This window comes from Pinus tabuliformis, chromosome 3_1 (assembly GCF_031772625.1).
Source record: "Pinus tabuliformis cultivar Carrire ecotype Pingquan chromosome 3_1, CPIR1, whole genome shotgun sequence".
Lineage (NCBI taxonomy): Eukaryota > Viridiplantae > Streptophyta > Pinopsida > Pinales > Pinaceae > Pinus > Pinus tabuliformis.
Window position 1 is genome coordinate 866,307,528 of NC_142301.1, and position 16,411 is coordinate 866,323,938.

Genomic DNA, 16,411 nt, shown 5'->3' on the forward strand with positions numbered 1-16,411 from the left:
TCATTTATGGGCTTTCCTTTTGGTTTTCTTGATGATATGATCATTTTGATAACATTGGAGATTACATCATGTTTTATAAGCCTAATCAATTGAACAATGTTAATGATGCAAAATACAATAGACAACATTATCATAACAAGTTGCATTAATGATTATTCCTTTTCACACATAGCTATTCCATTTCTATGATTACTTCACATGATGTGGGTGATTATATCATTTAATGATCAACTAAGTATATGATAATCCATTCATGGGATGCTTCATGTCAGTAAAATTTAATAAAGTTTTATAATCATTTATATTTTGCATGTGGTATACTGAGGGACAATATAGTAGGGGAACCATTCGAGAGGATGGAATAAAAGGGGGTAGAGATTAAGGATTGGATCCAAAAAAACCAAAAGGGAGAGAAGCTGAAAGCAAGGAGGGTGTTTAGAAGATAATTCCAACTGAACCTATTATATTCTTTGGAGAGGTCTAGTTTTATCAACATCCAACCCACTTATATTTTTTAAGGAAATGAATTACCTCATTAGGATCAACAATCCCATCAAGAATTTGACGACCTTCCACAAAACCAGTCTGCTTGGGAGAGATGATGTGGTTTAAGAGCAAGTTCAAGTGATTTAAACTAATAAATGAGATGATTTTATCAATCACATTACAGAGGGAAATTAGGCCAAAACCGCTAGGATCATCATACCTACCTAACCTAGAAATTAAAGTAATAAAAGTGGCATTAACACAAGACCATACCTTCTGATATCAATGAGATTCTTCCACCAATGCATGAACTTCAATTTTGATGAAGGACCACTGGTCCTAAAAGAAATCAGTGGAAAATCCATCAAGACAAGGAGCTTTATTCTTAGGCATTTCCATTACCACTTCCTCCACATCATCAGACTCAACTTGACTTATCAACGATTCATTTTGTTCTGGGAGGATGAGATTAGGGATATGTGTTGTGATGTGTTGAATAGAAAAAACTTTGTTTTAAAGGGGGTCTGTGAGCAAGGATTGGTAAAATGAGACTAATTCCTACTCCGCCTCACCATGCTTAACTAGACGTTGACCATCTCAGGAGGAAAGAGTGATTATCTTATTGTTATGATGGTGTTTGATCATAGTCATATTTCAACCATTGCACGCGAGATTTTTGTTTCCATAAGGTCTCCTTGTATTTTCTCCACTGCTCTAGTTGGTTAATTAGAATCCCTTATTCCCTTATCAAATCATTTGATTGACCATTTAAGATTATTTTTTCTTGAACCTGATGCATCCAATTCTCCAAGATTTACTTCTTAATAGGGATATGGCCAAACTCTTTCTTATTCCACTCTTTGATTTTTAGGTTCAATTCTTTGAGTTTCAATTGGAAGGTATGCATAAGATTAACTCCCTGAACCTGCAAATCCTCCCTCCCACCATTGGATTTTTCCAAAAATTCGAGGTCTTGTAATAAAAAAAATTGAACCAACAATGACAATTGTGTGGGACCACCTTCATGTCCAATTCCAAGAAAATTCGCTAATGATCATATCCAAGAATACGTAGGATAGATGCTTTGGCAAAAAGATCCATGCTTAATAAGGCTTCAGAGACAAGAAAGTGGTCTAGAATGTTGGTGACTCGGTGTTTTCACCCTCTCTAATTGTTCCAAGGGTAGATCCCCTTAATGTTGTTGAGCTTTGCTACCTGAAGATCATGAATTGACTCTACAAAATGATGCATCTCTAAGTTAAGTCACATTATCCCTCCCTTCTTTCCTCCATAGATTTAATTAGATTAAAGTCCTTTCTAAAGACCCAAAGCTCATCCTGATGGATGGATTGGATTGTCTGAATGTTTGTTAGGGAAGTTGATTTCTCTGAGGGTATATCAGGACCATAAAAATTATGAGACAACCTATTTATTTTGTGCCTACATAATGAAATCTACTAAAGAGGATGTGAAGTAAAGCAACCCAGTCTTGAAAGGATACTTCCAGGGGATTCTAAAGAATAACTATGCCATTAGCGCTTCCTTTAACAACTAAAGAAATCGCTTAACACCCCTTCTAACATCAATCAACTACTAATTAGATCTCATTGGAGATTTTAGTTTCTTGAAGCATAAAGATAGTAGGTTTTTCATACTTATTCTTTTGACTATAAATTATAATTTTTTAGCGTTAGCTTATTTATTAATTAAAAATAATTAAATACTTAATAATATCAATAATAATAATAATAATAATATATTCATGTAGCTTCTTAAATTATTAAATTATATATTTTTTATAATTTAGACCGGGTATATATTTTATTATTTATAATTATTATTATTTATAATTAATTTTTTAGCGTTAGCTTATTTATTAATTAAAAATAATTAAATACTTAATAATATCAATAATAATAATAATAATATATTCATTTAGCTTCTTAAATTATTAAATTATATATTTTTTATAATTTAGACCGGGTATATATTTTATTATTTATAATTATTATTATTTATATTTTTTAATTATAGTTATGAATAATAATATGTGTTCTTCCACCTATGAATTTTATAAATTTAAATTAATTATTTGGTTTATTATAATATTAAATTAAATTTATAATTTTTATTATTAAATAATTTAAAAATATTTTTTTCCCTTTTATAAATTAATTAACGATTCAATTTTATTTTAGGATTACTATTATTTTTTAGTTTAAGATTTAAATAATTAATTTTAAATAAATTCCAAAAATATATTCATACACTCAAGTTAAATAATTAAATTTATTAATGCAATGTCATAATTTAATATCCTTGATTAGCGTGTCGTAATCAATATATAATTGAGTTTATAAGATTTTACTTTATGATCAAAATAATCATAATTTAAACATTTATTTCATTTCATTGGATTGAAAAATGTTTCTGGAACACAATGTTATCATGATGGTGTAAAGTGGATAAGAGATTTAAGGAATAAAAATTGGAAATACAAAAAAAACTTTTGGTTTATCATAATGTTTTATAAAATAAATATAAATTAGAGTGTGATAGTATCTCCAGTTTAGTTTGAGTTTCTAGTTTATGAATTATTTTCTTTGTTTCCACATAAATGCATTAAAATAATTCGTGACTAAGTTTTGAGTGAAGAGCTTCACTCTACAATGATCCCGAGGATTGCTACCATTCTTTCTCACCCTTTCTCCTGCAATGCATGTATTGCCTAGGCAACATGATAGTAACAGGGGGTACACTTGGAGCAATTGTTATATATTTCTCTACCTGCAAAAAATACTAGATAGTGTTAGGTCCCTATAATACTAATGATTCCCCATCACTAATGTCGTTGTAGCCCCTTATTGTCCCCACATTGTTATTATAGTGCCCCATAGAAGCCCACTATTGTTATTGTTGTGCCTTTATATTATTATTGTTAGGTCACCTTTGATTATATTATGACCCCTTAGACTCCTATATATAGAAAGGAGGTTTTTTCATTTGAATCATCCAAGAATTGTTCATTTGTGTAATGTAAAGGAGGTTGCCCCCTCAAATAGGCTTATTTTGAAGTTGTTGATCTATGTGTTCTTCTATTTTGTGAGTCGAATGCCTAAAATTTGGCATCAAAGGTTGGATTCTAGGGTTTCATTGCTTCAAACAGGGCATCGTGTAATTTTCGCTATAATATTTTTTATACAACATTTCAGAAGATGAAAAAAAACCCATTTGAGCTGAAATCTTGATGACCCTCAGGTCTAAATTTCATATCTTCTCTCACTATATTTTTTGGAGAAATGATCCAAGGAAGTTAGGGCTTTTGCAGGATCCCGAATTACATCCCAAACAGGTGACCGTGGGAAAATTGTCATAACTTTCTCTCTAAATATCATATTGGAATTTCGTAAGAAGGTGAAGAAAGAGGACGAACTGTAGTTTTTTGTGCATCATTTTCAGGTCCGAAGGTTGAAACAGTGACACATGGCACTTCATACAAGTTTGTTATGCTAAAAAAGTGTATAATTAGGGCATCTTGGGATATTCTGCATAACTTGCCCTTGGAGAATCCCATTTCGATCAAACTGGTGGCATTGGAAAGAGGACTCAGAGAGCTACCATAGTTCGCAATTTCAGACCTTGGAGATCCAAAATTTCAGAGATACACCTGATCTAATATCAAGCTCCTACAAATAAAATAAAAAATGTGTAGTCTTTTTAAAAATTTGCATAAGTTTTGTTTGAAAAATTAGTTTGAAGTGATTAAAAGGGAGTAGTGAAGAAAATTATCATTAGTTGATTCCCCGAAGAAAGAAAATGGGAACACCTAGTAAGCAACCTGAAAGCTCCACTATGACACATGAAGAAGAGGAAGAAGTGCAACATGATATATCAAAATTACAACACCAAGTGAAATAAATTTCTCTCTCACAAAAAGTAACAGAAGCTAATATGGATGGTTTGAAGAATGACATCAATGGTATGAAAGACGACATTGAAGATTGGAAGAAAGACATGGAATGGTGGAAGTAAGGTTTGATAAAATTGCTACAAGAAAGGCTTCCTAATGGCGAAAAGGTAGTAGAGCAAACTCATAATGAGAACAAAAGAAATGTTAATCATGATTTGAAGAATGAAAACATTGAAGATTTGAAGAAAGATGTAGAAGGTTTGAAGGAAGGTTTGACAAAGTTGCTACAAGAAAGGCTTCCTAATAGTGAAAAGGTAGTAGAGGAAAATCACGATGAGAACCAAAGAAATGTTAATCATGATTTCATAGGCTCTAACATTGGAATAAAGACCCACCATGTTCCAAATATCGATATGAGGAAGTTTGATGGTAAGGATCCTATAACATGGATACTACATATGGAACAATATTTCGATCTCCTTAATGTGCAAAACACACAAAAGTTACGCATTTCAACTTTATATTTGGAACCCAATTAGCTTGTATGATATCAATGGCTTTGCTCTCATAAAAAAATTGTCACTTGGTCAATTTTTATGGATGAAATGATAACACATTAGGAGGATATAAAGAGCAACACCTTTCTTAGCCAATTGATAAATCTCAAACAAAAGGGTTCAACGGTGGAGCACATTGAGGACTTCCAAAAATTTAATATAAGGATAAATGATATTTTAGAGGAGCATAGGGTTGATGTTTTCATAGGGACTTTAAAGGACAACATCCAACATGAGGTTCGTCTTCAGGAACCTGATTCATTGGAGAAGGTGCTCAGGTTGGAAATAAAAGTTGAAAGCAAAATTATGGCAACAAGGAAGCCTACCACACACAACTATAAAGATGGAAGTGTTTCTACCCCTAGCATTCCACAACCTACAAGGTTGACACCACAACAATTGGAAGAAAAAAGAGAAAAGGGGCTTTATTACATTTGTGATAGAAAATACACTAAAGTTCATAAGTGTGCTGAGAAGAAATTATTTTACATAGATTGTGAAGAGGAGGAAGAAAAGGAACAAGAAACGTCAAAAGAAGAGGATATACATCAGGAATCAACCCTAGAGAAAGAAGAAATGAATCCAACCATATCTTGTAATGCATTGGCAGGAATTACTACTCCTCAAACTCTCAAGATAGAAGGATATATCAAGAAGCAAAAGCTAATAGTGTTGCTTGATTTGGGTAGTACCCATAATTTTATTCATTGTAAGATAGCCAAGGAATTCAATTGCTTCCTATATCCAACAGTAGAGTGTCAAGTGATGGTTGCAATCGGAGGAACCATAAATTGCTCTGGAAAGTGCCATAATATCAAGCTATCCATGGGAGAATATGTATTGAATAGTCTTATGCTTTCTATTCCAATGGGTGGTGCTGATGTTGTACTAGGAGTCCAATGGCTACAATCTTTGGGTACAATAGCTTTTAATTTTCAAGAACTTTTCATGAAATTTTGTTGGGAAGGAAAGGAAGTTGAATTAAGGGGTATCGCAGGGAAACCAAGAAATATAATCAGCTCTAATGGCATGAAAAAGCTTCTAAAGAAAGAACAACGGGGTGTAATTGCACAATTATGTTCACTAGAAGTTCCCACATTGAAATCATCTATTTCTCCAGATCTCCAAAAAGTCTTGGACGATCATTCCAAGGTGTTTGAGACTCCCAAAAGCCTCCCACCTATTTGTGATCACGATCATACTATTCATTTGATTCCAGGAAGTGTTCCTCCAAACATCAGGACTCACAGATATCCCTATGCCCAAAAGAGTGAAATTGAACGTATGGTTGCATAAATGTTAAATGCTGGTATAATTCAACCTAGTCAAAGTTCTTTCTTTGCTCTAGTAGTATTGGGTGCACAAGAAGGATGGATCATGGCACATGTGTCTAGACTATAGGGAGCTTAACAAGCTCACTATTAAAGATAAATTTCCCATTCTTTTCATTGATGAATTATTGGATAAATTACATGGAGCAATTTACTTCACCAAGTTGGATCTTCAGGATATCATCAAATCAGAATGAAGACTGAAGACATTCCAAAAAAAACATTTAGAACTCGTGAGGATCATTATGAATATTTGGTCATGCCTTTTGGCCTTACCAATGCACCTTCTACATTTCAAGGTTTGATTAATTCCATTTTCAAACCCTTCCTTAGAAATTTTGTCTTAGTATTTTTTTATCATATACTAATCTACAACAAGTCTTGGAAGGATCATGTTCAACATGTTGACAGGGTGCTCAAACTATTAGAGGAGAAACAATTATATGCAAAAACCTCCAAATGCTTCTTTGGAGTACAGGAGGTGGAATATCTGGGTCATATTGTATCTCATGAAGATTTTAAGGTAGACCCTAGTAAAATTAAAGCCATTAAGGAATGGAAAATCCCCACATCCATAAAGCACCTACGAGGATTTCTCGGGTTGACAGGATATTATCGCAAGTTTGTTAATAATTATGGGAAAATAACATCACCTCTAACAACATTACTGAAGAAAGATGCATTTTCTTAGATTCCAAAAGCAATGAAGGCCTTTAAATATCTTAAAGAGGCAATGTGACAAGCATCAGTCTTAGCTACGCCAGACTTCACAAAAACCTTTATTGTGGAATGTGATGCCTCAGGGAATGGAATTGGCGTTGTTTTAATGCAAGAAGGAAGACCCATTTCTTTTGAAAGTCGTCCAATCAAATGAAAGTATTTACACAAAGCTATTTATGAGAAGGAAATGTTGGCAATACTACATGCACTTAAGAAATGGCGACCTTACCTAATGGGAAGACACTTCAAGGTAAAATGAATCATGATACTCTTAAATACTTTTTAGAACAAATATTATCTTCAGAAGAGTGACAAAAATGGGTCACAAAGATGTTGGGTTATGACTTTTAAATCATCTACAAAAAAGGGAAGCAAAATGTTGTTGCAGATTCAATCTCAAGAAAGGATGAGGATGTAAAAGCATTGCTTTGTGCCATCTATATCATACAACTAGATTGGATAAATGAAGCAAGGGATGAATGGAAGAATGACGAAGAAGTGTGGGAACTCATTCAAAAGTTGCAGCAAGATCCCAATACATATGATACATTTAGCTGGAAATGTGATTCGTTATGGTACAAAGATCACTTATACTTTTGTAAGAATTCCCAACTCAAACAAAAGATTCTTTTGGAATTGCACACCTCTCCCTTAGGAGGGAACTCAGGATTTTTAAAAACTTACCATAGGGTTAAGAATGATTTTTTTGGGATGGCCTTAAATCTGATATTCAAAGGTTTGTGGTGGAATGTTTGGTTTTCCAACAAAATAAATTTGAGACAATTAAGACCCCAGGTTTGGTACAACCTTTATCCATTCCAAGTCAACGTTGGAGGAGGTTTCAATGGATTTTATCATAGGTTTACCCAAGTCTGAAGGAAAGAGTGCCATCATGATGGTAGTTGACAAACTTACCAAGTATGTACACTTTTGTGAATTATCTCATCCATTTAAAGCCCATACAGTTGCTACTGCATTTATGGAAACAATTCAAAAGCTACATGGAAACCCAAAGATTATTGTAAGTGACAGAGATCCCATTTTCACTGGAAATTTTTGGACTGAATTATTTTCTTGTCTGGGTACTTAGTTAGCTCATAGTTCATCTTATCATCCTCAATCTGATAGGCAAACTAAGATAATGAACAAATTTTTGGAAGGATATCTTTGTTGCTTTGCATCTGATAAATAAACACAATGGGTGAAGTGGTTGCCTCTGGCTGAATGGTGGTATAACACTTCCTTCCATACTACATCAAAAATGAACCCATATATGGCACTTTATGGATATCATCCACGTCTATCACAACATATTTAAGAGAAAATTCTAAGGTTCAAGTAGTGGAAGATCACATCAAGCATCAACAACAAGTTCTCCAACTCTTAAAGGATAACGTCACTTTGGCGCAGAATAGAATGAAACAACGGGTAGATAAACAATGCAGTGAAAGAAGTTTTGATGTAGGTGACTGGTATTTCTATGGCTACAACCATACAAGCAAATGTCCCTCAAGAAAGCTAAGAAGGATAATAAATTATCACCAAAGTATTATGGTCCATAGAAGGTGTTGCAAAAGATTTGTACTATGGCATACAAATTGGAGCTTCCTGCATCTTCCCGAGTGCACCCAATTTTCCATGTTTCATGCTTAAATAAGGTTATAAGTGATAAGCTCCTAGTTCAAACAATATTGCAAGAACTTGAAGACGAAGTAAAAATCATATTGGAACCTGAAGTAGTCACAGAAATAAGAACTCGGCAGCTACGAAATCGATCAATTTCAGAGTATCTCATCAAGTGGAAGAACTTACCCACTGAAGATTCCACATGGGAGGATGATAATTTTATACAAAAGCACCCAAAACTACTCAAGCATTGAGGAAAAAAAAATTGAAGGAGAGGGGCATGTTAGGTCCCTATAATACTAGTGATTCCCCCATTACTATTGTCATTGTAGCCCCTTATTCCTATTTTTGTGCCCCTGTTGTCCTCACATTATTATTATTGTGCCCCATAGAAGCCCACTATTGTTATTGTTGTTCCCTTATATTATTATTGTTAGGTCAGCTTTCATTATATTGTGACCCCTTAGACTCCTATATATAGAAAGGAGGTTTTGTCATTTGAATCATCCAAGAATTGTTCATTTGTATAAAATAAAGGAGGTTTCCCCCTCGAAGAGACTTATTTTGAAGTTGTTTATCTATATGTTCTTCTATTTTGTGAGTTGGTTGCCTAACAGATAGAACTAGAATCCACCTCACCAGATCTTAGACCCCAACACACATAATCATCACCAAAGCTCATAACACCAACCACGCAACCAGGGGGAAGCACAGGCGTTTGCACTAGAGACATTGAAACCCTAGCGGAAACTCGACAAATCAGCACCATTAACCACATATAAGAAAATAGGAAACCCACCAAACCTAGATTACATCAAGTCCTCAGACACCAATACAACCTCATCCAAGAAGAAACATTTGTCATGCCTCTCGAATTTTCAGACAAATTCTCATTGAACTTACAACTAGACTCATACATTCCTGAAGTGGGGAAGGCACTATCCAATGTGTCACAACTTACAATAAAAATAACATAGGCTCGACAACAAGACTTAACACATACTCCCCCTCTCAACACTTAAATCTCCACAGACACAAGCTCAACCCTGAAAGGAGAGTAGCCAACAAAATAAGCAAAAGGAGGGAGATGACTTGCAACATAATGAAGGAGGTTGGAGTTGAAAACCACTCTAGCCCGACATGCGTCAAAAAATTCCATAGAAAGCTAATGGAGTCAAATCCAGTCATATACCTTCCCAGCCACCTACGATGTCATCACAATAAAATTTTCTCATTTTTAAATCTTTTTTAAATTGGTGACAGTTTTAATGTCAGTACTCAAATTTGTAATAAACAGGGAAGTTTGAAGTCATTTTCAAACATAAAAAGGATTCAGAGAATCATCAAGCCCTCTCCATTATAAATTCCTCAGAAGTATCTTTCCAACGAGCTATAGATCTCCTTAAATGGACCTTTGAATCAAAAGTTAGAGAAAATTGAAGTTTAGTCTTCAGAAGCCAGAAAAAAGAGGAATATGCCTAAGTGTGGGTCCTAGATCTTGCATATCAGAGGTTTGGAGAGCAAGCCAATGGAGGTCGGAGAAAATTTTCGACCGACGATCCTCAATATCGCATATCAGTGATCGAAGGTTCAAGCACATCAGTGAGGGCAAGATCGGCAATCAGTAAATTGGTAGGGTCCAATCGGCATATCGACGGGGTTCTAGCAATATCAGAGCATAAAACTGTGAGGTCCAATCAGAAGTTGAAAGTCGGGAGGTCAAGGCAGATCAACGTTCGATAATCGATGATTTGCAATGGATGGCAGGGTAATCACACTTCAAAAATGTCAATTTGTGAATTGTGATTTGTGAATAAAACAGCGAGAATGGGTTGATAATGTTAAAATGTCGGGGAAGGTCGAAACAAATTTACAAAGAATTGCTCGCAAAACCAGGCCAGGCTGGGCCTTTTTTCTCTCCTCCCAAAGGGATGCATGGCAGTCAGCGATTGGTTCCAATAATTCCCACGTGGCGGCTGACGTCGCTGTACGGTGGACACATGGCAGGTGAATTCGGTATTTTTAGGGTTTCAAAGGGCCGAAAAAGGGTGACATGTTTCACCATTCACAAGGTGACACATGACCAAGGATGATGTCAAATTGCAATCGACGATTGCAAGTTTAGGCACATCGTTGCATCAAAGTTATATATTCTTATTGGAAATCGTCGATTAAGGGGCTCCAATATTGGAGATGGCCCAAGGTCATGAAGAAGAAAAGGTGCATAGCTGAGAGCCAAGGGCGATCACATATCGACGTTTTGTAACATGTGCCACTTGAAGAAGTTCTGATCAGAGGGAGCTTCGATATTGGGACTAGCACATGGTAATTATGAGTTTAAAAGAACCTTGGGTGCTAATCCGTTTATAAAGGAAAAATAGCCCCGACAACGAATAAAAGGCTTAAGCTCCTCAGTGCTAAGTCGATGATCATAGCTCTCGGAATTATGTGAAGAAATGCATGAAGCACTAAATTAAAGGGAGCCAGGACAAATCAGAATTGCGTGTTAAGTCACATTATAAAGGGTTGGATATGGAATTCACCCGAGAATCACTAGCCTAGTTATATAACAAAACAAAGGCCGAAGGAGAAAGTGAAATGGGTTGAGGACTATCAATGAAAAAATAAAGCAGAACTTCTTTGATAAACCATGCGAAATTGTTAGCAGATGTATGGATCGTAGTTGTTTAAATGCAGAAAAGAGAGGAATATTGGTTTGAAATGCATAGTCAACAAGTCTCTACAAAAATAACTACAGGCACTTTAGATTATGAAGTAGAGGATCGGTGTGTTATGAAACCAGCTCAAGAAAAGATAGAAAAGATAGATCAACGCCTTAGAATTCAGCCTCTTCGAGGGGGCAACCTCCTTTACATTACATAAATGAACAATTCTTCGATGATTCAAATGACAAAACCTCCTTTCTATATATAGGAGTCTAAGGAGTCACAATATAATCCAACCGACCTAACAATAATAATATAAAGCCACAAAAATAACAATAGAGGGATTCCATGGGGTATAGAAATAACAACATGGGGGTAATAGGGGCACAACAATATAAATAAGGGGTATAACTACAATAGTAATGGGGTAATCACTAGTATTATAGGGATCCAACATGCCCCTCTCCTTTAAAAAAGTGTTGTCCTCAACGCATGAGTAGTTCTGGATACTTCTGCATAAAATTCTCATCCTCCCATGTGGAATCTTCAGCGGATAAGTTCTTCCACTTGATAAGATACTCTGAAATTGATCGATGTCGTAGCTGTCGAGTTCTTGTTTCTGTGACTGCTTCCGGTCCCAATATAATTTTTCCTTCCTCGTCAAGTTCTGGCAATACTTTTTGAACTGGGAGCTTGTCGCCTATAGCCTTCTTTAAACATGAAACATGGAAAACTGGGTGCAATCGAGAAGCTGCAGGAAGCTCCAATTTGTATGCCATAGTACCAATCTTTTGCAACACCTTGTACGGACCATAATACTTTGGTGATAATTTATTATCCTTCTTAGCTTGCTTTAGGGACATTTGCTTGTATGGTTGTAGCCGTAGGAATACCCAATCACCTACATCAAAACTTCTTTCACTGCGATGTTGATCTGCCTGTTGTTTCATTCTATTTTGTGCCAACACGAGGTTATCCTTTAAGAGTTGGAGGACTTGTTGTTGATGTTCGATGTGATGTTCCACTACCTGAACCTTAGAATTTTCTCTTAAATATGATGTGATGGATGGTGGTTGATACCCATAAAGTGCCATAAATGGGGTCATTTTTGTTGTTGTATGGAAGGAAGTGTTATACCACCATTCAGCCAGAGGCAACCATTTGACCCATTGTGTCTGTTTATCAGATACAAAGCAACGAAGATATCCTTCCAAACATTTGTTTACTATCTCAGTTTGCCCATCAGATTGAGGATGATAAGATGAGCTATGAGCTAACTGAGTACCAAGACAAGAAGATAATTCTGTCCAACATTTTCCAGTAAAAATGGGATCTCTGTCACTTACAATAATCTTTGGGTTTCCATGTAGCTTTTGAATTGTTTCCATAAATGCAGTAGAAACTGTACTGGCTTTAAATGGATGTGATAATGCACAAAAGTGTGCATACTTGGTAAGTCTGTCAACTACCACCATGATTACACTCTTTCCCTAGGACTTGGGTAAACCTGTGATAAAATCCATTGAAACCTCCTCCCAACGTTGGCTTGGAATGGATAAAGGTTGTAATAGACCCGTTGTCTTAATTGTTGTAACTTTATTTTGTTGGCAAACCAAACATTCCGCCACAAACTTTTGAATATCTAATTTAAGGCCATCCCAAAAAAATTCCTTCTTAACCCTGTGGTAATTTTTTTTAAATCCTGAGTGCCCTCCTAAGGGAGAAGTGTGCAATTCCATAAGAATCTTTTGTTTTAGCTGGGAATTCTTACAGAGGTATAAGTGATCTTTGTACCATAACGAATCATTTTTCCAGCTAAATGTATCAGACGTACTGGAATCTTGTTGTAGCTTTCGAATAAGTGCCCACACTTCTTCATCATTCTTCAATTCCTCCCTTGCTTCGTTTATCCAATCTGGTTGGATAATAGAAATGGCGCACAACAATGCTTCCACATCCTCATCCTTTCTTGAGAGTGCATCTGCCACCACATTTTGCTTCCCTTTTTTGTAGATGATTTCAAAGTCATAACCCAACATCTTTGTGACCCACTTTTGTTGTTCTTCAGAGGATAATATTTGTTCTAAAAAGTATTTAAGGCTATCATGATCCGTTTTTACCTTGAAGTGTCTTCCCATTAGGTAGGGTCGCTATTTCTTAAGTGCATGGAGTATTGCCAACATTTCCTTCTCATAAATAGCTTTGCTTAAAAACTTTCCCTTGATTGGACGACTTTCAAAAGCAATGGGTCTTTCATCTTGCATTAGAACAGCACCAATTCCATTTCCTGAAGCATCACATTCCACAATAAAGGTTTTTGTGAAGTCCGGTGTAGCTAAGACCGGTGCTTGGCACATTGCCTCTTTAAGATGTTCAAAGGCCTTTGTTGCTTCCGGAGTCCATGAAAATGCATCTTTCTTCAATAATGTTGTTAGAGGTGCTGCTATTCTCCCATAATTCTTAACAAATTTGCGATAATACCCTGTCAACCCAAGAAATCCTCGCAGATGCTTTATGGATGTGGGGATTTTCCATTCCTTAATGGCTTTAATTTTGCTAGGGTCTACCTTAACGCCTTCATGAGATACAATATGACCCAAATATTCCACCTCCTGGACTCCAAAGAAACATTTGGATCTTTTTGCATATAATTGTTTCTCCTCCAATAGTTGTAGCACCTTGTCAACATGTTCAACATGATCCTTCCAAGACTTGCTGTAGATTAGTATATCATCAAAAAATACTAACACAACTTTTCTAAGGAATGGTTTGAAAATTGAATTCATCAAACCTTGAAATGTTGAAGGTGCATTGGTAAGGCCAAAAGGCATGACCAAAAATTCATAATGACCCTCATGAGTTCTAAATGTCGTTTTCGGAATGTCTTCAATCTTCATTATGATTTGATGATATCCCGAACGAAGATCCAACTTGGTGAAGTAAATTGATCCATGCAATTCATCCAGTAATTCATCAATGACAGGAATGGAGAACTTATCTTTAATAGTGAGCTTGTTGAGCTCCCTATAATCCGGACACATGCGCCATGATCCATCCTCCTTGTGCACCAATACTACTAGGGCAGAGAAAGAACTTTGACTTGGTTGAATTATACCAGCCTCTAGCATTTCTGCAACCATACGTTCAATTTCACTTTTTTGGACATAGGGATATCTATATGGCCTGATGTTTGGAGGAACACTTCCTGGAATCAGATGGATAGCATGATCATGATCACGCATAGGTGGGACACCTTTGGGAGTCTCAAATACCTTGGAATGATTGTCCAGGAATTTTTGAAGATCTGGAGAAATAGATGATTCTGATGTGGAAACATCTAGCGAACATAATTGTGCAATTACACCTCTTTGCTCCTTTTTTAGAAGCTTTGTCATACCATTAGAGATTATTATCTTTCCTGGTTTCCCTGCAATACCCCTTAATTCAACTTCCTTTCCTTCCGTAGAAAATTTGATGAAAAGTTCTTGAAAATTAAAAGCTATTGTACCCAAGGAGTGTAGCCATTGGACTCCTAGTACAACATCAGCACCTCCCATTGGAATGGCAAGCATTGGGCTAGTCAATACATATTCTCCCATGGATAGCTTGATATTATGGCACCTTCCAGAGCAATTTATTGTTCCTCCATTTGCAATCATCACTTGACACTCTGGTGCTGGATATAGGAAGCAATTCAATTCTTTTGCTACCCTACAATGAATAAAATTGTGGGTGCTTCCTGAATCAATCAACACTATTACCTTTTTCTTCTTGATTTGTACTTCTATCTTGATGGTTTGAGGAGTGGTAATTCCCGCCAATGCATTACAAGATATGGTCAGATTTATTTGTTCTTCATCTAGGCTTTGTTCCTGGAGTATATCTTCTTCTTTTGAACTTTCTTGCTCCTTTTCTTCTTCCTCTTCACAATCTATGTAGAATAATTTCTTCTCAGCACACTTATGACCTTTAGTGTATTTGCTATCACAACTGTAACAAAGCCCTTTTGCTCTTTTTTCTTCCAATTGTTGTGGTGTCAACCTTATAGGTTGTGGAAGACTAGGGGCAACAACACTTCCGTCTTTATAGTTGTGAGTGGTATGCTTCCTGGTTGCCATAATTTTGCTTTCCATTTTTCTTGCTAACCTGAATGCCTTCTCTAATGAATCAGGTTCCCAAAGGCGAACATCATGTTGGATATTATCCTTTAAAGACCCTATGAACACATCAATCCTATGCTCTTCTGGAATATCTTTTACCCTTATGTTCAATTTTTGGAACTCCTCAATGTGCTCCATTACTGAACCCTTTTGTTTGAGACTTATCAATTGGCTAAAAAAAGTGTTGCTTTTTGTATCTTCATAATGTGCTATCAATTCTTCCGTAAAAATTGCCCAAGTGATAAATTGTTTACGAGAGCAAAGCCATTGATACCATACAAATTGATTTGGTTCCAAATATAAAGTTGCCATACGTACCTTTTGTGTGTTTTGCACATTATTGAGATCGAAGAACTGCTCCATCTGTAATATCCATGTGGCGGGATCCTTGCCATCAAACTTCCTCATATCGATTTTTGGAATATGGTGAGTCTTCAATCCAACATTAGCATCTATGGAATCATGATTAACATTTCTTTTGTTCTCCTCATGAGTTTCCTTTAGTACCCTTTCACCCTTAGGGACTATTTCTTGTAGCAACTTATTCATATTTATCTTCAATTCGTCCATGTCTGTCTTCAAATCTATCTTCAAATCATCCATCTTAGCTTCCACGTCAATCATCTTAGCTTCTACGCCTTTCTTTAAACAATCCATCTTAGCTTCTACACCTTTCTTTAAACCATCCATCTTAGCTTCTACATCTTTCTTTAAACCATCCATCTTAGATTCTGTTCCTTTTTGTGCAAGGGACAATTGTTGCACTTGGTCTTGTAATTTTGATATATCATGTTGCATTTCTTCCTCTTCTTCATGAGTCATGCTAGAGCTTTCAGGTTCCTTACTAGGTGTTTGCATTTTCTTTCCTCGGGGCATCAGTTACCAATAATAATGCTCTACTATACCCTTTGAATTCCATCAAAATAAATTTTCAACCAAGCTTAAGCAAAAATTT